At 48.1% G+C, this 22,215-nt stretch overlaps 1 protein-coding gene across 2 annotated transcripts in view; it reads left to right on the top strand.

Annotated features, from left to right (window-relative positions):
- Nucleotides 1–22,215, top strand: part of RNFT2 (ring finger protein, transmembrane 2) — a 68,725-nt gene that overhangs the window by 15,221 nt on the left and 31,289 nt on the right. The window lies entirely within an intron of this gene.

The following is a 22,215-nucleotide window of genomic DNA, read 5'->3' as shown; positions in this document are numbered from 1 at the left end:
GATGGGGTGTGGTGGCAGGGGTGCTTTGCCTGCAGGAAAGGCCTGCTGGTAGGTGTTGGGGTAGATAGCTGTTGTAATTCAGAGGACTGAGCAGAGTTGGGAAAAGACATCATCTTTAGGGGTTAATTAATGCCAGTGCCTCTGCAAAAACACTCGAAGCAGGGAATCTGGACAGAGGGAGATGCACTCAAGAATTTCTGAAGACTCCTGCTTTCCATTCTGTAAGAGCAGTCCATCTTTTCAACTTCAGACAGCCCAGAATTCATCACAGGCCTTGGCTGGCAGGAAAGCAGGTTGGAACTGGCCATCCATCTTGAGTGCCCAAAGCCATTGGCCAAGTGCATCGGGAAAACACTGCTGTGTCGCTTCTTTACTCACACACTCAATACTTCTGACACCACATGTGTGGGCTTCCCACACATCAGGCAATGCTCCGACACCAGCTGGGTTCAGTCATTTGCTAGAATAGCTCACAGAACTCAGGGGAACACTTAACCTTCATTTACCTGCTTATCATATCGTAAAGGCTATGATAAAGGATACTGAGGATTAGCCACGTGAAGAGGCACATAAGGTGAGGTCTGGAAGGGTCCTGGGCACAGGAGCTTCTGTCCCCATGGAGTTGGGGTACAGCACCCTCCCCGCATGTGGACGTGTTCACCAACCCCAAAGTTCTCAGAACCCAGCACTATTGGGATTTTTATGGAGGCTGTATCACATAGGCATGATCGATCATTAACTGCATTTCCAGCCCCTCTCCCCTCTCCAGAATAAGGGGGATAGGGCTGAAAGTCCTAAGCTTCTGATCAGGGCTTGGTTTTTCTGGTGACCAGCCCCCATCCAGGAGCCCACCAGGAGTCACCTCATTAGAACCAAAGATACTCCAGGAAATTCCAAGGGATTTAGGAACTCACGTTCAGCGACCGGAGGCAGAGACCAGTAGAGATAGTTTTTTATTATTTCACATCAGGGCGGTCTGGGTCCGATTTTGTCCCCCACCCCCCACGTCTCACCTTCACTCCCCCACCACGTGATTTATTCAGTTGAGCCCAAATCCTAGGTTACTGTGGTTTCCTTAGGTGAAGGCACAGGTCTGATGCCCAGGGGCAGTGCCAGGGAGTCTAAAATGGCATAAGGACAGAAAAGAGACACGGAGGGGTGCCTGGGTGGCTCAGTCATTGGGCATCTGCCTTCAGCTCAGGTCATGATCCCGGGGTCCTGGGATCGAGCCGCACATCGGGCTCCATGCTCCGCGGGAAGCCTGCTTCTCCCTCTCCCTCTCCCCCTGCTCGTGTTCCCTCTCTCGCTGTGTCTCTCTCTGTCAAATAAATAAAATCTTTAAAAAAAAAAAAAAAGAAGAAGAAAGAGACACGGAGAAGAAAGACCAAAGGGAAACAACAGATCTCAGGAAGTCTTGAGATGCCTCCCCACATGCCCCTCCGAGACCACTATCACCATTACCCTTCGCCCGCTGAGCTCACGCCGAGTACCAGGTCGGCAGCAGGGATTTGACATTGGGAAGGAGCGTGGCCCGATGGTTAGACATGTCAGCTTTAGCATTGGGCACGTTGACATTCAGGTCCCAGCTATACCCCTTCCTAGCTGTGTGACCTTGGATGGCTTACCTACCCTCTCGTGCCTCCGTTTCCCCATCTGTAAAATGGGGATAATACTTGTGCTGGATGTCTTCCTCTGGCACTTCCAGAGACACGGTCCACAGTGTCCTTTCCCACCCAGGCTGACCTGGGTGAACTATACAAATGGGGTCCTGCGGCCCCCGGCTTCCAGCTGGGTTCAGCCAATGGGAAGAGAGGAGAGAGGTATTCCTTCCTCTAGTATATGAGTCTATGGCAGCTGTAACAAACTACCACATAAATGTGTTGTCTTATGGTTCTGGAGGTCAGAATTCCAAAATGGGTTTCACTGGGTCAACGCCACGGTGTTGGCAGGGCTGTGTTCTTCCTCCATCTTCAATCAGTAACGGCAGGTTGAGTCCTTCTCTCTGTTCTCTCTCTGACTTCTGCCTCTATCATCACCTCTTTAACCCTGGAACTTCTGCCTCCATCTCATGAGGACCCTTGTGATGACATTGAACCCACCCGGGGAATCCAGGATAATCTCCTCATCCCAAGATCCACAGTGCTCTTTGCCATGGAAGGGAACATTCACAGCATTGGGGGATCAGGATGGGGACATCTTTCAGGTCAGGGCTGTTCTGAGTGCTTTATACGCATAAGCTCACTGAATCTGCACAACTCCATGAAGTAGGTACTGTTATTACTACCATGCCCTTTCACAGATGTGGGAAATGGTTCTAAACTCACAGGTCCCACCGTGGGCAGCCCCCCACAGACAGCTTCCTGTCAAGGGAGAGTAATGACGAGTAATCCAAGCTAGGGGGATAACAGCTCGCGGCCTGAGGAAGCTTCTCCATCCCTGGTTGCCTTCCCTAAACCCTGCCCACACCTTTGTAAAGAGCAGATGTATTAAACTCTTTTTTCATTAATAAACGGCCAAAAGATTTAAACACCCTTTGCCAAAGAAGATCTACCGATAGCAAATAGATTCCTGAAAAAATGCTCAGCATTGTTAATCTTTAGGAATGAAAACCGCAGTGAGATGCCACACACGTGGGTGATGGTGGCGAACATGGAAAGGCCAGACCACACCACATACCCTGTGTGGGCAGAGCTGCAGGAGACGCAGAACTCACATGCTTCCGGTGGGAATGTAACTGGTATCTTCCACTTTGGAAGCCAGTTTGGCGGTTTTTTAAAAGGTGAAGCATATGCCAGCCATGGGATCCAGTCCTCCCACCCGCAGGCGTCCACCCAGGAGGAGTGATAACTCATGTCCATGTGAAGACTCTTGTGTGAATGTTCATACAGCTTTATTTGTAATATCCATAAACTGGAAATCACCCAAATTTCCATGAATAGGTGAACAGAGCTATAAATTTTGGTATCTGCATGCAACAGAATACAACTCAGCAATGTAAAGGGATGAACTATAGTTGACCCTTGAGCAACACAGGTTTGAGCTGCCCGGGTCCACTTATACATGATGTTTTTCCAATAAATAACAGCACAGAATTGTCAATGTATTTTCTCTTCCTTACGATTTTTTTAAATTTTTAAGATTTTATTTATTTATTTGACAGAGAGAGAGGGAACACATAAGCAGGAGAGTGGCAGGCGGAGGGAGAAGGAGAAGAAGGCTCCCCCCTGAGCCGAGAGCCCTAGGTGGGCCTCGATCCCAGGACCCTGGGATCATGACCTGAGCTGAAGGCAGCCGCTTAACCGACTGAGCCACCCAGGTGCCCCCCCTCCTTATGATTTTCTTAACATTTTCTTTTCTCTAGCTTAGTTTGTTGTAAGAATGCAGTGTAGAATACATATACAAAATGTGTGTTAATTGACTTTATGTTACTGGCAAGCCTTCTGTTCAACAGTAGGCTGTTTGTAAAGTTTTCGGGGAGTCAAAAGTTCTATGCAGATTTTTGACGGCATAAAGGTCAGCGCTCCTAATGCCCACGTCATTCAAGCGTCAACTGAATTGATACAGACAACATAAATGAATCTTAAAATAGTTAACAATTATCCTAAGTGAAAGAAACCATAACGATTCCATTTACAAAAAGTCTAGAAAATGGAAGGTGACAGAAAGCAGATCAGGGCTTGCAATTCCTGGCGGTGAGAGATATGTTCACTGTCTTGACTGCAGTGATGTTTTCACAGGGGTATGGGTATAACAACTTCTCAAATTGCGTAGTTTAAGAGCAAGGGCTGCGGGTGCATCTACACTGACTTCAGTCTGAGCTCCTCCCCAGCCTGGGCTGCTGTGGCCAGGGGGTGGCCCCAAATGCTTGTCCTTGGGGCCTCTACTCAAAAGTCCCTTCTAGATCCCTGAACCTGCTCCTTCATAGCACTGTGACACTTTGGGATTACCTGTTTGTGTGATTATTAGGTTCACTTCTGTCTTCCCACATACAGAACGTCCGTTTTGTCCCCCAGTTTGTAAGACCTAGCGTGGCGGTGTCACGCAGAGTAGGGCTCTGTAAACAGATGGGTGAGCGACATGGAGGAGAAACTGGAGTTTCACGTGGTCCCCGCCCTGTGCCTTTTGGTTGATTATCTCCGGACAGAAATAAGATGGGAAGATTTTTGAACAAATGAACAAAGTAGACAAAAACCCCGTACTCATGGACTTTGTAGTCTACGGAAGACATAGTCTCACTCAGTCTTCATCCTGGGACGATAGATGTTGATATCTCTTGTCACGGAGCAGAAACGGGGTTAAATCACATGCCGAAGATTGCAGACCTCATACTTAACACATAGCAGTAGGACCAGCTTATGTGGAGTCAGTGCTCTGAATGGGCCAGGCATGCATTTCCTTCCCACATCTGTCTTACCAGGCAAGTGCTGTTGTTTTTTGTGTTTTTTATCGAAGTCCTATTCACAGACTATGAAATTAACCAGTAATCATTGTCAAGTCTACAGTTCAGTGGCATTCCGTATATTCACAGTTGTGGGCACCTGTCACCTCTGTCTAGTTCCAGGACCTCGTCATCCCAAATGGAGCCTTCCCTACTTCACTCAGTCACTCCCCCCTCACACGCCCCCCAGCCTCTGGCAACTGCTACTAATCTGCTTCCCATCTCTGTGGATTTACCTATTCTGGATGTTTCATATAAGTGGAATCATCTGTTGTGTGACCCCGTGCCTGGCTTCTGTCCCTATACGTAATGTCTTCAGGCTTCATCCACGTTGTACAGGTATCAGGACCTCATTCCTTCTATGGCTGAATCATATTCTGTTGTATGGGTAGATCACCATTTGTTTATCCACTCCCCCGTTGATGTACATTTGGGTTTGATGGACACTTTTTGGCTATTGTGAATAGTGCTCTTTCAACCATTTGTGTACAAGTATCTTTCGTTTTAATTTGTTTTTTTGTTTTGTTTTTACAAGTATCTGTTTGAACACATTTTTTCTGGGTACATACCTAGGGGTGGAATTGCTGGGTCATGGGATAATTCTTTGACTTTTTGAGGAACCGCCATACTCTTTTCCACAGCAGCTATACCATTTTACATTCCCAACAGGTATTGTTTTTATCCATGTTTTCCAGAGGAGAAAACGAGCTAAGTGAGAGGTTAAGGAGGTAGCCCAAGGCCACACAGCTTGTAAGTGGCTGAGCAGGGATTCGAACTTGGGGAGTCTCCCCCAAACCCCTGCTCTGAGTTACTAGGGCCATATTCCCTCCTATGTAAGCTCCCTGGGGTGATGGTGGTTTGGGAAATTGCTCAGAGTTGATTAAGGAGAAGCATCCCCATACACCATCTATGCAGTATTCCAAGTTCAGACCATGGCTCCTTCACTTCCTTATACTTCAGACAGGCACTTCTGGGGGCCAGGGGGTGGGGATGGGACCCAACACCCTTTCCCTGTGCCACCGAAGTGTGGGCGACAATTATTAATGCCTCCCTGGCAACTGTCCAGCTCCCTTTTTCTGATTATTATTATTTTATTCGGTGAGATTAATGTGCCAGGTCAGAGCATAATCCAGCCTGTAAAAAGTGATGTGAATAGTCTCCTCAAGATAAATTGCAGGCTTGGAAAAGGTTCACAGCCTTTCCTTGCCTGTCTGAGTGCTCTTCCGAATCCTCATCAATCCTTGTCTGGGCAGAAGAAAAGGACGGTCTTCATTTGCAGCTGGGGGTGGGGAGGAGGGGAAAGAGCACATCTGTCAGGGACCCCTAATGGCTCACAGCACAGATGCTCTGTCCTGCGCCTCCATGCCATCCACTGAGAGGGTGGGTTGGTTTTTAATATGATAATCGTGGTACTGGAAGGGCTTTTGGCATTTGGATTTGCTTGATGGCTCTGTGGTCCCTGATGTGTGAGGCTCGGTGAGCCACCCGTCCCCAGGTGCCTCCAGACACCGGGGGGCCTGTTGGGAAGCTTCTCACACCTGGGCCTCCCAGGAGAGCCGCGTTCATTGGCCCTCCGAGATGGGGATGGGGTTAAGGATGGCAGCCACTGGCCGGCAACCTCAACCCTAAACCATGACCCTGGCTGGATATCTAGAGCAGCCCCTTGTCGTCATAAATCCAGATAACTTATATGACCCATATATCTTAGCTTTGCCTCTTCTGGCCCTTACCCAGCTACCTGACCTCGTCATCTGTGACTATCTCCCTCGCTCCCTCTGGACTAGCCGCCAGTGGCCTCAAGGTCTCCCCGATGCACCCAGCGCCTTCCTTCTCAGGCCCTTTGCACTTACTGTCCCCTCTGCCTGGGGCAGCTTTCGCCCCTGTGTCCTCATGGCTGTCTCCTTCCCATCATTCAAGTCTTGCTCCTGTGTCGCTTACTCTGAGACCGTGTCACTTCCCTGGCCACCCTGTTGAAAGTGCTTGTCCTCAGCCTGCATTATCACACCCCCATTTTATTTCCTTCTTTGGGAACATGGAGTTCTTGGCCACTTCTTTCCCTCCCCAATCCCCCTGGCATTATTCAGGGCCTGTTGGCTGACATGGGCAATCCTAGACCCTGAGAATATAAAAGTAATATTATGAAACCTGACTTTATATTAACCTAATCTAGACCTAGTTAAAAGGGCGAAAATCTTGTTCCAGAAACAGGCATATCATACACTCTAAGTCCTATTAAGTTAGAAATAACTAAAAATCTGGCTTGTACGTACTGCTCCTTCTCTTTATTAAAATGAATTACTCTTCATCCAAAATTCTGGAGCTGCGCTGGTCAGTATGACAGCCACAAGCCACATGTGGCTATTTTTTTTTTTTTATAAAGATTTTGTTTTTAAGGAATCTCTACACCCAATGCGGGGCTCAAACTTACAAACCCCAAGATCAAGAGCTGCAAGCCCCACAGACTGAGCCAGCAGGGCACCACCACATGTGGCTATTTAAATTTAAATCAGGTAAATTTAAAATTCAATTCCCCAATTGCCCTGGCCAGTGCTCCGTAGCCAGCCGTGGCTAGTGGCTGCCATTTAGGGCAGTGCAGACATGGAACATTTCCATCATCGTAGAACGCTCATTGGACAGCACGTTCTGGAAGATTCTGAGGACAGGGTTTATTCCACCTCCCAATGGTACAGGTAGCAGCCAGCTGCCATTCTGCCCATTTCTCAGATGGGGAAGACATAAAAGCTGGCATTTGCCTTAGAGCTGCCCAGCTCTAGTAAGTGGACGCAGCTCCACGGAACAGAAAACACTGGCCTCGAGCAAAACCACATTCAAACCCTGGCTCCTTGACATATTCCCTAGGCGACCTTGAGCAAGTGACCTCACTCTTAGGAGCCCTCAGCTTTCTCATCCCTAAAGTGGTCATCTTGAAGTTCTCAGCCTCTTGAGGTTCTCAGAAGGTAAGGAGGCCAGGTACCTAGCTTGCCGGGTAGTTTCTAGGATCAGCCGCATCTGAAAACAAGGAGAGGCTTCCCTCAGCTGTTTTCTCCAAAGAACCCAGCATTTGACCAACTTTCTGTCTTTTCTGTAAGACTAGGAAAGACGAAGGCCTTTCCCGATTCCAAAATCATCTTAACCTGAACTTCCTATTGGGTGAGACTCCACGAGATGTCAGCCTCATTGGCTCGCCTCCAAGTAGGGGGGAGGAGAGGGAGGGCGGACAAAAGCTAAGAAAGGCGGTTTTCTCTGATGTGAGAGCTGCGAGGATTCATGAGGCTTTTCGTGCTATTAAAATCCCTCCATTTTCTGGGCCCTGAACCCAGCCCTTTTGCTCTCAGAGTGGTTTCCCATCGAGTGAGTCTCCCTCCCCTTCTGGAGGTCAAGCACTCCCCTCTCTGCCCTGCCCTCCTGAGCAGACATCTGTCTATGCCAGGGCAGGCCTGGGTGGCCTAGGCCTAGGCTCTGGTTCTTATGCAACCTCATTCTTACATAAAAGTGCAGAATTTCTCCCAGGGCCAGATGCATTTACCCCAGATTACTGTACAGGGGGTGCTAGAAGGGGTTAAACCAGTGGTTCGCAGCTGTGAGGGGGACCTCTGGCAATTTCCTGGAGATATTGTTGGTTGTCACAACAGGGTTGAGGGGATTGCTCTTGGGTTTTAGTGGGTAGACAGAGGCCAGGATGCTGCCAAGCATCCTGCAGTGTACAGGACAGCCCCCCACCACCAAGAACAATCCAGTCCAAAGTGTCCGCAGTGCCGGGGTTGAGAAACCCTACGTTAAATGTTTGTTTTAAGGCCCGGAGTCAGCTTCCCTACTGTAATAGGCTGAATTGTGTCCCCCCACCCCCCAACTTCATATGCTGAAGTCCTAACCCCTGGTACCTCAGAACGTGACTGTGCTTGCAGAAAGATCCTTGAAGCAGGCAGTTATGTTGAAGTGAAGTCACGAGGTGGAGCCCTGATCCAACTGGTGTCCTTATTTTTTTTTATTTTTTTATTGTTATGTTAATCACCATATATTACATCATTAGTTTCTGATGTAGTGTTCCATGATTCATTGTTTGTGCATAACACCCAGTGCTCCATGCAGAATGTGCCCTCTTTAATACCCATCACCAGGCTAACCCATCCCCCTACCCTCCTCCCCTCTAGAACCCTCAGTTTGTTTTTCAGAGTCCATCGTCTCTCATGGTTCGTCTCCCCCTCTGACTTACTCCCCTTCATTCTTCCCCTCCTGCTATCTTCTTCTTTTTCTTTTTTCTTAACATGTGTTGCATTATTTGTTTCAGAAGTACAGATCTGTGATTCAACAGTCTTGCACAATTCACAGCGCTCACCGTAGCACATACCCTCCCCAATGTCTATCACCCAGCCACCCCATCCCTCCCACCCCCCAGCACTCCAGCAACCCTCAGTTTGTTCCCTGAGGTTAAGAATTCCTCATATCAGTGAGGTCATATGATACATGTCTTTCTCTGATTGACTTATTTCACTCAGCATAACACCCTCCAGTTCCATCCACGTCATTGCAAATGGCAAGATCTCATTCCTTTTGATGGCTGCATAATATTCCATTGTGTATATATACCACATCTTCTTTATCCATTCATCTGTCGATGGACATCTTGGCTCTTTCCACAGTTTGGCTATTGTGGACACTGCTGCTATAAACATTGGGGTGCACGTACCCCTTCGGATCCCTACATTTGTATCTTTGTGGTAAATACCCAGTAGTGCAATTGCTGGATCGTAGGGTAGCTCTATTTTCAACTGTTTGAGGAACCTCCATACTGTTTTCCAGAGTGGCTGCACCAGCTTGCATTCCCACCAACAGTGTAGGAGCGTTCCCCTTTCTCCAATCCCCGCCAACATCTGTCGTTTCCTGACTTGTTAATTTTAGCCATTCTGACGGGTGTGAGGTGGTATCTCATGGAGGTTTTGATTTGGATTTCCCTGATGCCGAGCGATGTGGAGCACTTTTTCATGTGCCTGTTGGCCATTTGGATGTCTTCTTTGGAAAAATGTCTGTTCATGTCTTCTGCCCATTTCTTGATTGGATTATTTGTTCTTTGGGTGTTGAGTTTGATAAGTTCTTTATAGATTTTGGATACTAGCCCTTTATCTGATATGTCATTTGCAAATATTTTCTCCCATTCTGTCGGTTGTCTTTTGGTTTTGTGGACTGTTTCTTTTGCTGGGCAAAAGCTTTTTATCTTGATGAAATCCCAAGAGTTCATTTTTGCCCTGGCTTCCCTTGCCTTTGGCGATGTTTCTAGGAAGAAGTTGCTGCGGCTGAGGTCGAAGAGGTTGCTACCTGTGTTCTCCTTTAGGATTTTGATGGGCTCCTGTCTCACGTTTAGGTCTTTCAACCATTTGGAGTCTATTTTTGTGTGTGGTGTAAGGAAATGGTCCAGTTTCATTCTTCTGCAGGTGGCTGTCCAATTTTCCCAACACCATTTGTTGAAGAGACTGTCTTTTTGCCATTGGACATTCTTTCCTGCTTTGTCAAAGATGAGTTGACCATAGAGTTGAGGGTCCATTTCTGGGCTCTCGATTCTGTTCCATTGATCTATGTGTCTGTTTTTGTGCCAGTACCATGCTGTCTTGATGATGACAGCTTTGTAATAGAGCTGGAAGTCTGGAATTGTGATGCCGCCAGCTTTGCTTTTCTTTTTCAAGATTCCTCTGGCTATTCGGGGTCTCTTCTGGTTCCATACAAATTTTAGGATTATTTGTTCCATTTCTTTGAAAAAAGTGGATGGTATTTTGATGGGGATTGCACTGAATGTGTAGATTGCTCTAGGTAGCATTGACATCTTCACAATGTTGGTTCTCCCAATCCATGAGCATGGAACGTTTTTCCATTTCTTTGTGTCTTCTTCAATTTCTTTCCTGAGTATTTTATAGTTTTCTGAGTACAGATCCTTTGCCTCTTTGGTTAAATTTATTCCTAGGTATCTTATGGTTTTGGGTGCAATTGTAAATGGGACCGACTCCTTGATTTGTCTCTCTTCTGTCTTGTTGTTGGTGTATAGGAATGCCACTGATTTCTGTGCATTGATTTTATATCCTGCTACTTGACTGAATTCCTGTATGAGTTCTAGCAGTTTTGGGGTGGAGTCTTTTGGGTTTTCCACATACCGTATCATATCATCTGCAAAGCGTGAGAGTTTGACTTCCTCTTTGCCGATTTGGATGCCTTTGATTTCTTTTTGTTGTCTGATTGCTGTGGCTAGGACTTCTAATACTATGTTGAATAGCAGTGGTGAGAGTGGACATCCCTGCCGCGTTCCTGACCTTAGGGGAAGAGCTCTCAGCTTTTCCCCATTGCGAATGATATTCACTGTAGGTTTTTCATAGATGGCTTTTATGATATTGAGGTATGTACCCTCTAAGCCTATACTCTGAAGAGTTTTGATCAAGGAAGGATGCTGTACTTTGTCAAATGCTTTTTCTGCATCTATTGAGAGGATCCTATGGTTCTTGTTCTTTCTTTTGTTAATGTATTGTGTCACATTGATTGATTTGCGGATGGTGAACCATCCTTGCAGCCCAGGGATAAATCCCACTTGGTCGTGGTGAACAATCCTTTTAATGTACTGTTGGATCCTATTGGCTAGTATTTTGGTGAGAACTTTTGCATCCATGTTCATCAAGGATATTGGTCTGTAATTCTCCTTTTTGATGGGGTCTTTGTCTGGTTTTGGGATCAAGGTAATGCTGGCCTCATAAAATGAGTTTGGAAGTTTTCCTTCCATTTCTATTTTTTGGAACAGTTTCAGGAGAATAGGTATTAATTCTGCTTGAAATGTCTGATAGAATTCCCCTGGGAAGCCATCTGGCCCTGGGCTTTTGTTTCTTGGGAGAATTTTGATGACTGCTTCAATTTCCTTAGTGGCTATAGGTCTGTTCAGGTTTTCTCTTTCTTCCTGGTTCAGTTTTGGTAGTTGATGCATCTCTAGCAATGCACCCATTTCTTCCAGGTTATCTAATTTGCGGGCATAGAGTTGCTCATAATCCGACTGGTGTCCTTATAAAAGAGGAAATTTGTACACACACACACACACACACACACACACACACACACACACACAACTGTGTGAGGACTGGTGTCCTTATAAAAGAGGAAATTTGTACACACACACACACACACACACACACACACACACACACACACACACACACACACACACACAACTGTGTGAGGACCCGGGGAGAAGACAGGCATCTGCGAGCCAAGGAGAGAGGCCTCAGAAGAAACCCCTGCTGACAGCTCGGGCTCAGACTTCTGGCCTCCAGAACTGGGAGAAAATACACGTGCGTTGTTGGAGCCACCCAGGCCGTGCCACTTGGCGGTGGCAGCCCTAGGAAACGGATACACCCGGGCGCCAGGTTCCCTACACTTCCGTCCTCTCTTGAGAGTGCTTCTGCATTCATGCTGTGTCCCACCTTTCCCCCTCCCTCTTGCTGAGGATGCTTGATTTTTTTTTTTATTAACACATAAACTTGATTTTTTTTAAAGAGGTTACAGAGTCACAGGATTCAGAAGTTAAAAATGCCAAAAACAGCGTATGGTGAAAAATCTCCTTCCCTCCCTTGCCCCCAGGCACCTGTTTGGCCTCCGAGGAGGTAATCACCGTCCCTGGATCTTTTCATGGCTCTCGGATCCATATTCAGGCACATGCGTATCTTCATCCTACTCATCTTTATATAATCGAACAGTAATGTTCTACATGCAGCTTCCAACTCACTCCATTAGAGATTGTTCCAGGCAAATACATAGAGAGAACACAGCCTGATGGTTAAAAGCCAGACTGCCTGCATTCAATTCCTGTTTGGGAAACCCTCTGTCACTTACCAGCTGTGTGACCCTGTACCTTCGCCTCTGCCCGCTCTCCTTTCCTCATCTATAAGATGAAATCATAATAGGACCTACTGCTATTAGTTTTCAATTCATGCCTAGCAAATTACTACCAATGTAGCAGCTTAAAAGAAAAAATACCCATTTATTAGTTCACAGTTTTGTAGCTGTCCAGAAGCTGGATGGACTTGACCGTGTTCTCTGTATAGGGTCTCACAAGGTCAGAATCAAAGTGTTGGTCAGACTGGGCTCCTATCTGGAGGTTCTGGAAGAGAATCTACGTCCAGGCTTATTCAGGTTGTTGGCAGAATTCATTTCTGTCTGGTCATAGGACTGAAGACCCCGTTTTGCTGGGTGTCAGCCAGGGGTCACTCTGAGCTCCCAGAAACCACTGTCTGTCCTTTCCTGTGGCCTCCTCCCTCTTCAAGCTAGAAATGGCATGTGGAATCCTTCTCCTGCTTATATCTTCCGGACTTCTCCCCCTTTAAAGGGCTCATGTGATTGGATTAGACCCACCCAGATAGTCTCCCTTTTGATAAACTCACAGTTAACTGATTAACTGATTGGTAACCTTAATTACATCTGCAAAATCCCTTTCCTCTGGTAATATAACAGACTCCAGGTGAGATAACTCATCCTAGTACAGTTCTGAGGGTCAAGGTGGGAAATTTGGGGGGATGCACAACACGCTACCTCAAAGGATGTTGTAAGGATTTGGTTGCATATCTCGTGGCATGCAATATATAAAAGTTAGCTTTTTTGGGGGGTGAGGAGGGTCCCTTGGATTTTTGTATTGTGGAAACGGTTTAGATTTATTGAGGATTTTCAAAGAGATTCCTCTAATTCACAACCTTGGACAGTTGTGAATTGCTTAGTCCTCTTTCACCCATTGATTCTGTGGTTCCCCAGGACTCAACCTAAATGTTACTCCCTCCCCACTACCCCCGGGCCATCCCCTAAAGACAATGATAGTTTCCCTCATTCATTTTCCCGCAGCTTCTCGTCCCAGCACATATGGTACTACTTGGTAATTATCCAGGCCGTTGTCTTCTCCTCCAAACCATAAATTCTGAGGGGCAGATACCTGTCTGTCCCATTCACTGTTAGAGCCCACCTCTTCAAACAAATCCTTACAGACGGTAACCCTAGGAAGGGGATGGTCAGGTTTGCCTAAACCCATTTTACAGATAAAACAGGTGTAGGGGGCCGCCTGGGTGGCTTAGTCGATTAAGCAGCCGACTCTTGATTTCAGCTCAGATCATGGTCTCAGGGTGGTTAGATGGAGCCCTGGACTCTGCTCTCAGGGGGAGTCTGCTTGGGATTCTCTCCCTCTCCCTCTGTCACTCCCCCTGCTCATGTGCTCCATCTCTCTCTAAAATAATTGAATCTTTAAAAATAAAAATTTAAAAAAACAAAACAAAACTGAGGTTTAGGGAAGCTAAGCAAGTTGTCAAGGGTCAGTGTACTTGGAGGTAGCAAAGCTAAGACCCAAACCCAGCATTTGAGACGTAACAAGAAGAACATTTCCCAGCATTTCTTCTTGTTTATGTATACGCTGTGCGAAGTGCTTTATTTGTGTCACTTCATTTGGACCTATAAACAATACTATGAGAAGGGCACTGTTCTTATTCCCATCTTACAGGTGAGGAAACAAAGGGTCAGGTCACCCAAGAAAGTCACCTGGCTGGTAAGCAGGGTCAGGGTGTGGGCCCAGCAGGTGCTCTGTCTGCCTGCAGCTGTTAATTGAAGATACTGATCCATCTTTCATCATCTGGCTTCACTGGAACAGAACAGAAAGCCAGCAACCAAGATGCTAATTGTTAGCAATATTAGAATTACCTAATGTTTACTATGATTTTATGCTTAAAAGAAACTTCCATCTCTGGCATTGCCAAGAAGATTCTAGAGCAGGAGAGACAAGCAAGAAATTGTCTTTTCCTAGAGACACTGTGGAATCTGAAAATAAACTTAGGTTCAGATTCTTCCTCCAGCCCCTTCTGCCTCTGGAACCTTGGTTCACTTCACTGAGCCTCAGTGTTCCCCATCTTTAGAATGGGAATATCAGGTTACCTCATAACCCTGTTGTGAGAATTAATGAAAATAACACAGGTCAAGTGCTGGCTGGTTAGTTAATTCTTGTTACTTTATTTTATTTTTTTATTTTAGAGAGAGTGAAAGTGAGTGCACGTGAGTAGGGGGAGGGGCAGAGGGAGAGGACCTCAAGCAGACTCTGCACTGAGCATGGAGCCCACTACAGGGCTTGATCTCACCACCCATGAGATCAGGAGCTGAGCCGAAACCAAGAGTTGGACGCTTAACCAACTGAGCCACCCAGGTGCCCCAGTTATTGCTATTTTAAAGGAGGTAGAGAGCATTAGCAGTTATCGGGTTACAGCTTAAAGTGAGCAAGAAAGTCAGAATCTAGCCAAACGCAGATAGAACAAAATACCATTTACTAAACTGTGATTCGGGGGCCTTAGGGAGATGTTAATGGGCATTTTATAAAAAGGTGTTCCATGGTCAGATAACTTTGAGAAATGCTCTGAGTTTTATCCACCCTCTCACCCTCCGGCCCTGCTTACACATTAACATAGTAAAGGCTCTGAGAAGTCCTACAGTCCAGAGATTCATTTCACTTTAACATTTCCCCAATTTGTTAACCATGGAACCTTTTTACTGAGGAGCACAACATGCTGCAAAATCTAGTTCGGGGATTGGCAAACCTGTGGACCAACCTGTGGACCCAATGCTTATTTTGGTAAAGTTTTACTAGAACATAGTCATGCTTATGCATTGAAGTGTTGTCTGTGGCCCCTTTTATGCTACAAAGGCAGAGTTGAATAGTGGAAGCAGAGTCTGCATGACCTGCAAAACCTAAACTATTTAAAGTCTGGCCATTTGGGGCGCCTGGGTGGGTCAGATGGTTAAGCGTCTGCCTTTGGCTCAGGTCGTGATCCCAGGGTCCTGGGATCGAGTCCCACATCGGGCTCCCTGCTCCTTGGGAGCCTGCTTCTCCCTCTGCCTCTCTCTCTCTCTCTCTCTCTCACTCGCTCACTCTCTCTCTCATGAATAAATAAATAAAATCTTTTAAAAAAAATAAAATAAAGTCTGGCCCTTTAAGAAAAAGTTAGCTAACTCTGATCAGGAGTTTGACTCTATTTACATTCCTAATTCCGTGTAGTTTGGCCTTTGTAAGAAAGCTATGTCTAAGGGGGAACTCAGTAGTCTACAGCAGACACTTCGGAGAATAGAAGACCCCAAGGGGTGAAATATGGCGAGAGGTTCTGCTGGAAACCAACAGAAGTGAATTTGGCTAAATGTCATTAGATGGACTTGACTATTTGAAATTGCCAGGCTAATTTTTAGTTGTATCCTAAGGCTTCTTAGGATCACACTCATTCCTAGGATTTGTTCTTTCTTTGCTCTGCTTGAAGTTTGTAGCTCAGGTGCCTATTCATCCCTGAAGTGCTGAAGGCTGAGATAGCAGACAGTCAAAGCTCCCATGTACTGGCCTGTGTCAGGCATCACTAATCGAACATGGCCCTGCTTCACCCAGGTTCATCTCAATGCAGCACCCCAGACAGTCCCGACCAATCAATGTCGGAACATGAGATGAAGCCTAGGCTTTCACTTCAGTTCTTCCTTGTAAAGAAAATGGAACATTCTGGCAGCTGCAGAGCTCTGTGGCCTCTCAGCTGATTGGATGGGGCCCACCCAGATTACTTACTTAAAGTCAGCTGATTGTAGATGCTAATCACATTTACACAGTACCTCTGGCAGCAACCCTAGATTAGTGTCTGGTTGCATAACTGGATGCTAGAGCCTAAATCAAAGCATGAAACTAACCATCGCAGTCCCCCATTGGACGAGATGCCTATTTGGGGGCTGAGACCAATGTTTTATCCCATCAAGGAAGTATCCATCTAGTCCAATTTATTGAAATTTTTAAAATAAAAGCTGGTCATTGAACTTGATCAAAAATCACTTGATTTTCCTCTTAAGATCTGTTACAGTGAAAAACTGCGTTACCAGGTTTCCTCTTGAGCACTGCATTGTTGGAATGAACCCCACCTCCTCCTGACGTAGTCTCCTCTGATAATGCACCTGGATTCTGCGTGCCACTATTTTACTTAGGATTTTTGCATCGGTAGTCATTAGTGTCCCTGTCCCTCTGTGGGTGATTTCCCAGAAATCGCTCATTCACTTTTGCTGACATCTCAGTTATGGTCACTGCCTGGGGAGCTGGGAGCATCTTCTTCTTAGCTGGGGGCCGAGGGACCAAAACAAAAAATCAGCTTCTGATTCTGAAGGAAGAGGAGGAGAATGGATATGGGGAGGCGCCAGCAGTCTGTGTCCCGGCATGAGAATCCCTGGGTTGCAGATGAGGTTCAGCAAGGTGTGTTCAGTTACTCAGGGTCACACAGCAAGTCTGTGGCAGAGCTACGACTTGAGGTGAGGTCTCCCAGATGCCAAGGGAGATGCCCCAAGGACCAACAATCAGAATATAACAAATATCATAATGTATAATATTAAGTCACTCATTTGCCCAGTACTATTTTAAGAGCTCCATAAACAAACAAACAAACAGAAAAAAAAAGTTCCATAAAAATGAACTGATCCTCACAACAACCCTCTGAAGTTGATACTCCTCTAATCCCCCATTTGCAGATGAGGAGCCTGAGGCACAGAGAGGGTAAGTGACTTGCCAAGAGTCACACAGCTGGTTAAGTGGCAGGGCTGGGATCTGAACTCGGCAGTCTCATTCCAGAACTCCCACTCTTTAAGCATCAGACATTCCTCTCTGCTCATCTCTCACTACCCCCCACCCTCCTGACTCAGTTCCCCCAATGTAGATGGTACAGCAAATATTCTGTGAGGCTGAGGGCTGGTGGGAATTGCTCCCCAGCAATCCAGAGACCACACCCCCCCCATCTCTAGCCACCTCTGGTCCATAATCTCCTCCCTTTGCCACCCTGCCCCTGCTCGGTCTCAGGGGCCTGCACCTCATTTTCTGTTGTTGTTCTTGTTTTGCTTTGTATTTTTCCTTCACTCTGTTCCCTGGGAGACTCTCAAAGTCTACATTCTGCCACCAGGGGACACAGGAGGGACAGGGTAGGCACCTGAGATTTCCCAAACCCCTCGTGCCTGAAGGTGGTGGTGGGGGGTATTTATTTATTTATCTAGTCCTGCTCTGCTCCACACCCCCCAAGCTGTTGTTCCTCGCTGGGGAAGATGAAAAACGGCTTCAGACAATGGAGGACAAGGCTTGCCACATGGCCCCCACAGTTGAATTTCCTTTAATTCATTTTATATTGAACCAAATGATACTGTTTGTTTTTAATGGCAAACACTCAGCACGGAGGAGGGGCGGCCAGGCCTCCTCCTGGGGTAATTAGGAACACAGCTGCTATTTAAACTCTCCTGTCCTCTCCACTCCCCGCACTGCCCCCCCAGCACCCTGCACTGGGCCTCTGGAAATCACTTTTCAGGTTGAAAGATGATACCTTTCACCAGCTCAGATGGTCACTGTGCAGAGAGCCCGCCCAGCTCTGCCCCAGCTGCAGTCAGCCCCGCTTAGTGTAGCCGCCCCATCCCCAGGCCCACCCCGCTCCGGGAAGAAGTGGATGCACAGGAATGGGGGCCAGGACTGTGGCTGTTCGTGGTGCCCCTGTCCCCCCGCCCGTCGCTGAAAATCCTACACGGGCACCTGGTCCAAGCAGGGCTCAGCTGGTGCCCTGTCCCAGGAACTGAGGAACATAGAAGTTGGGTGCCTTCATGCAGCACCTGGGGCAGTCTGCGCCCTAACCAGAGCCCCAGGTGATTCTGTGGATATGAAAGTTGGCGGTCAGGAGGAGAGGTCCTTCCACGTGGGCCGTGAGGTGGCCAGCTGGTCCAGGGCTCCTCTGAAGCCTGAGAGAAGCCAGAAGCCCCCGAAAGTCCCTTTTTGCTGAGATGGGCCAGAGACAGCTTCAGCTCCTTGCAGGTACAGAGAACTTGGATGGATACAGCCAGCCCCTTTGGCAGACACTGGAGGGATTCACAAGGCTTTGGCCTGCTTGTGACTTTAGTAGGGGTCCATTATGAGGATTAATGCCCGATTTGGACATTCCAGAGACCCCTCCATCCCCTCAGAGGTTGGGTTACACCCCTGCCCTGTTGTTCACAGACTAGAAATCAGAAAGACCTTCTTGTCATAGAGACAGGGAAACCAAGGCCCACAAGTTACTGGTTCCAGGTCACATGATTGATCGTCTCCTATATTCATTCTACAGATACGTTTTGGACATCGACCTAGTGCTAGGTATGGGGGGCTATCACAGCCCCAGGGCTCTCAAGCTCAGACCTCCCAGTCTGATGAGTCAGTAGCCAGGGAAGCAGTGACTACAGGGCCCTCTTGGAAAACAGAGAAGGCGCACCCAAACCAGCCCCCGGCAAAGTCTCCCTACATAGGGTGACCTCAGCACTGAGTTTTTAAGAGGGGTGGGAGTTAACCAGGCAAAGCCAAGCCCAAAGGACGTGCCAGGGAGAGGGGACAGCCAGAGCCGTGGCAGGGAAGTAGGAAACAGTTTGGCGTGTGCATTTTTCCCGGTAACTGTTGAACCTCTCCTCCCCACCGGACTCTAAGCGCCAGGAAGGCAGGGAGGACGTCTGCCCACTCTCATGCTTAGAACCAGTGACACGTGGGAGGTGTGCAGTGACTCTCAAATGAACAGATGGGGGCGTGCAAATGGCTGGTGTAAGTACACAAGGCAAGGCCCAGGTCCCTGCCTTGCCTTTCCAAGCGACATTATGGGTGTGCGGTGGCAACCCCTACTCTGGGTTGCTGTGGGGGTTAATTAGCCGGCTAAGTGGTGATTATTTTGCTCTTCTCCAGCTAAATGATTAGGGAGGCAGCCAGGCTCCCTGAGGTGGCCTCCGAGGTGTCCACTTCACGCCCTTCCTCCAGGTGGAAGGCCTGGCGTTGTGCTGTGGGCTACAGGTTGTGGGTGGGGCTGTCCTGCCTCACTTTCCCTCCAGCTGCTCCTCCTTCCCTGGGGAGAAAGAAGGGGCTTGGAACTGAGATTTGGCCCAAGGGAGCCCACCGCTTGCTTACATTTCTCAACCCTCAGCTTGTCCAAAAAAGGTCCCAGAATCCATTGGGAAGTGCTTGAGCTCTGGAGGCAGGCGGATCCGAATTTGAACCCTGGTTCTACCATTCCCATGTGTGGTGCCTCCGGCCAGTCGCCTGCCTGCTCTGTGCCTCAGTTTCCTCATCTGTGAAAAAGGAGATAATGCTGCTTACCTCTCAGGGCTTCAGGGGAGATGTGAGGTGAGCTAGAAAATAAATTATATTTTATTTTTTATTTTTTTAAAGATTTTATTTATTTGACACAGCACAAGCAGGGGGAGCAGGAGAGGGAAAAGCAGGCTCCCCACTGAGCAGGGAGTCCGATGTGGGGCATGATTCCAGGGATCATGACCTGATCCAAAGGCAGACACTTAACCAACTGAGCCACCCAGGTGCCCCTAGGAAATAAATTTTAAATAAAACAGGTGGAATGTGCCTTCAGCAATTTCTGACATGTAGTAGATGCTCCATGTGTGTATATGTTTTTCTTTCTGTGTGTTCTCCCTCATGACCCTCCTGGGTCAGGACTCCACTACAAGTTGGAGATTGGAGGTACAAACCAGTCCTGTTGCCCAGAGGCTGAGAACCCACTAACACTTGGCAGACCTCTGGCTCTTCTCCTCAGGGCCCAGAAGTGCCAAGATCAGAATGGCCCAAAGAAGGAAGGAAGGCTTATACTTCCTAGTTACCTGTTTGTGCCCAGCCCTGGACAGGATCTTGGAGCCATCTGGGTTTGAATTTGACTTTACTCACTGAGGACAAGGTCACAGCTTCAAGCTTCCGTAGCCACATCTGTGTATAGAACTAGTAGATAATATTACCCGCCTCAAGGGGAAGCCCAGTGAGGAGCATACAAGGTCGTGTATTAGGAAGGCTCAGCAGAGGGTTTTCAGCACCTGCTAACTCTTGGCTGTGAGGACACGACCTTTCCTGCCTTCAGGGGGCTGACGGAGAGGTAAGGGGAGAGACACACGCCAAGGCACAAGGGCAGAGCAGAGAGTGAGAGGACCCCTGGAGCCCAGAGACTGCTTCCCGGCTGTGTGCACATTCCGGGCCGCCGGCACATCACGGCCCTCCATAAACACCTGCAGAGTGGTGACAGCAGAGGCGTGCAGGGGCAGCGAGGCGGTGCAGGAGAATAGGAGCGCGCTCTCTGTTCCCTCGTGGGCCTGGGCTTGGCCTTGACTGGCCTGCCGCCGGCCCCTGGGCCTTGGCATTCCTGAAACACCCTTGTCCCTGCACGGGGTGAGGCAGGGGTTCCCTGCAGCCAGCCTTCCGTGTCTGGGGCTGTTCCTCTTTTAAGAGGAGGAAACCATCATCCTCAGCCTTCAGCACTTCGTCCGAAATCCTGCAGCTGCTCAGAGGGAATCTTTTGCACCGCCTGCCGGGCCCTTGTCTCTTTGCGGCCTGCCCATCCCATCCGTCACTCGCCCGTCTGGAAGTTCTCTCGGTCCCTCCTCCCTCCGTCCCCCTCTTGTTCTGTCACCTCCAGGCCCTTGCAGGGCCTGTCCCCTCTTGCTGGGAACCCCGTCCTCCTGACCCCAGCCCCATCTGGCTGACCTCTGATTGCTCACCCGTCGGTGTTTACGTCTCACCTCCCCTGGGAAGCCTGGACCTCACCTGGCCCCACGTGGGCCCACACGTGGGGACTCGCCCGTGTGCCCCTGCAGTACTTGGGTTACTTCGGTCTTGCACGCATCATATGATGCCCTGATTGCTGGCTTGTCTTCTCCCCCACCCCCCAAAAGAAACCTCCATGCCTGGTGAGAGCAGAAGCCAGGTCTCTCATATGTTTCATTTTATCCCTAGCCTCATGCATAGTACGTGGTAGGCACTCAAAACACAGAGGTTGAGCTAGGTAATTCACTGGGAGTGTGGCCAAAGCACTTTTTCTCTGAAGCAGGCTCTGCCCTCGGTGGAGAGGGTCTGCTAGGAGTCAGACAAGCAGCTTCCATCTCAGCCGCTCCACTTATGAGCCCTGGGACCTTGGATGAGGCTCTAAGCCTCAGTTTTGTCATCTGTAAAATAGGGGTAGTAATCATACCAATATGAAGATGAAACAAGATCATGTCTTTGAATGAAGCATTCCAATCACTGCGGCTCAGTAAGTAGTGGCCACCATTTGTTATTTAGTGAAGAAACAAAGTAGGCGGAGGAGAGGGGGTCCTGGAGGGCGTGACTCCACCCCTCCCTCCCAATCATTCTCTAGGAGGAAATGATGATGATGTTGTTATTGCGGCCTTGCAGAAGCCAATCACAGTGCGCATACTCCATGCCAAGCACGGTCCTATTCTCTTTCCATCCATCTATTCATTCATTCAAACAGTATTTTTTTTTTTTGACCACCTACTCTGTGCCAGGCCTGTACTAGGTTCTAGGGACTCAGCAGTGAATGAGATACAATATCTGCTTTCAAGGTCCTTACATAAACAAGATGCTGAGGTAAATAAGCAGTATGTGAGGTGGAGAAAAATAAAATGGAATGTGGTGGCGGGCGCTGCTCTTTTAAATTGGGTGCCGGGAAAGACCTCACTGAGAAGTTGACATTCATGCAAAGACTTGAAAGAAGCAAGGGAGTGTGCCATGCATACATCTGGAGAAGAGTATTCCAGGCAAGAGGAAATAGCATGTGCAAAGGCCCTGGGGTTGAAGCATGCTTGGCAAGCTCAAGGAACAGCAAGTGAGTGTGGCCGTAGCAGTTGCAGGGAGGGCGGGGGTGTGGAGGGAGAGGGAGAAGCAAACTCCACGCTGAGCCCAGAGCCCGGCAGGGGGCTCAGTCCCAGGACCCTGAGGTCATGACCTGAACTGA

Source organism: Eumetopias jubatus, unplaced genomic scaffold, assembly GCF_037043125.1.
Source record: "Eumetopias jubatus isolate StellerSeaLion01/CBP00866 unplaced genomic scaffold, mEumJub1_p1.0 scaffold_16, whole genome shotgun sequence".
In the NCBI taxonomy this organism is placed as follows: domain Eukaryota; kingdom Metazoa; phylum Chordata; class Mammalia; order Carnivora; family Otariidae; genus Eumetopias; species Eumetopias jubatus.
The sequence above is the reverse complement of the archived record's forward strand: the minus strand, read 5'-3'. Positions and strand labels throughout refer to the sequence as shown.